Below are 2,037 nucleotides of genomic sequence, written 5' to 3'. Positions count from 1 at the left end.
ACCTCAATGTAAAGAAAACAAAATATCTCACCAATGAATGGATAAATAACATCAAGAGAAATGGAGAAAAGACTGAAGTTGTCAAAGACTTCACTTTGCTGGGATCAACCATCAACAGTCACTTAAGAGTAGTCAAGAAATCAAATGATGTATAGATTTAGGCAACTATGTTACCAAAGACCTCTTTGAAGTGTTGAAGACCAAAAATGTCAGTTTGAGGACTAACATGTGCCTGACCCAAGCCATAGTATTTTCAATAACCTCATATGCATGTGAAAGTTGGACAATGAATAAGGAAAACCTTAGAAGAACTAATGCATTTGAGTTTTGGTGTTGGAGAAGAATATTTAAAGTACCATGGACTGCCAAAAGAACAAACCAAGGAGCGTCCATATTGCTGCTGCCCCTGACAGATTCTCCCTTCATGGGGACGCTGACACCAACACCTGAACCCTCCCTGACCATGTTTTTCTGGGTGGCACTTTCTGCCACTGCAATTGCAGCTGGCTTTCTAAAGAATGCAATCCTCCTAGATCCAGGGGTATTACAAGCCACAAGGATCTTTCACACAGAGCAGCCGAGTCTTTCCCCTGTACCACCACTTTCTGAATATGCAAAAAAGTTCAGTTTGGACTGATCCCTGAGGAATTCTTCCAGTTCATTTATCCTAAAATCCATGTCATGGGACACTATATGCTAAGAACTGGACTTGTATTGTCTATTCAAAGAAATATATGTGGTTACTCTAGAAACAATCTCTATCATAGCACTATTAGGAATGCTTGTCTATGTAATTTAAAAATATGGTGCCTCTTTTGGACAATTTGTTGATAAACTCAATGAGCAAAAAATTCCCCGACTAGAAGAGGTAAGTCAGAATTCAATCAAATACATTCAAGATGCCACTGAACTTGAGAAGGCACTGCAGGCACTGGTTGACAAACACCATTACCTTTCTGATGTTGAGAGGAATAATACTGCTATGGCCTTGGAGGCACTTACCAGGAATGGCTGCACAGAGTATACAAAGAGGTGAAGAATCACTTGGATTACCACATCTCTGTGCAGAATATGATGTCTTGAAAAAAACAAGAGCACATGATACACTAGGTGGAGAAAAATATGGTGTAGAGCATCTCTGCCTAGTAGGAAATGGAGACAATTGCCAAATGCATTCAAGATCTAAAGCTGCTTGCAAAGAAGGCTCAAGCACAGTCAGTTATGTAAATGTATCTATCCCAACTGAGACAGCTACAAATAGTTGACTAAATAGAAAATAGTCTGTGTGATAAAATCATTCTTTGTATATTGCCGTCTCTTCAAATTACAGTTTACCTTAACTGAAAATGAAGTTTGAATTTGGCATATTAAGAGAATAAAATGCAATCATTGGCCAGTAAGGTGATTCTCATTATCCTTACTCTACATTTGAAGTTGTTCTATGATCACTTTGAATAACAGTTTCCAATGAAGTTTGGTACCTAGCGAAAAGAAATCAAATCGTAGATTAAACTTGTCATTGATTCTACCATCTCTCAATAAAGGATAACTGAAACAAACAAACAAAATGAACAAACCAATTTCTATTGGAAGTATAGCCAGAATGCTCCCTGGAAACCAGGATGGCCAGACTTCATTTCTCAAACTTTAGACATATTATCAGGAGGAACTAGTTCCTGGAAAAGGACATCATGCTTGGAAAAGTAGAGGGTCAGAGAAACAGAGGACGATCCCCCAATGAGATGGATTGGCACATCAGCAATGTGCTCAAGTGTAGCAAAGATTGTGAGGGTGATATAGTACAGGGTCGTGTTTTGTTCTGCTTTGCACAGGTTCATTATAAGCTGGTACTGACTCGATGGCACTTCACTACAACAACAACAGCTTTAGAAAGGCGCTTCTTTTCAGCTAGCAGTTGAGAACTTTCCAGAATACTGGAACTACCCTGGGATTTCAGTGTCCTCTATAGACCCTGATTTGTAATAAAAACCAAAATTAAACCCACTGCTATTGAGTGTATTCTGACTCCTAATGACC

The 2,037-nt window shown here is 38.9% G+C and overlaps 1 pseudogene; it reads left to right on the top strand.

The window, feature by feature from the left end:
* The first annotated feature begins 424 nt into the window (after positions 1-424).
* LOC102816485 lies at positions 425-1,227 on the top strand (annotated as a pseudogene).
* The last annotated feature ends 810 nt before the right edge of the window (positions 1,228-2,037 follow it).

The sequence above is a fragment of the Chrysochloris asiatica genome, unplaced genomic scaffold (genome assembly GCF_000296735.1).
Source record: "Chrysochloris asiatica unplaced genomic scaffold, ChrAsi1.0 scaffold00058, whole genome shotgun sequence".
NCBI classification, from domain to species: Eukaryota; Metazoa; Chordata; class Mammalia; order Afrosoricida; family Chrysochloridae; genus Chrysochloris; species Chrysochloris asiatica.
Note: the sequence above shows the minus strand (reverse complement) of the source record. Positions and strands in the feature narration are given on the sequence as shown.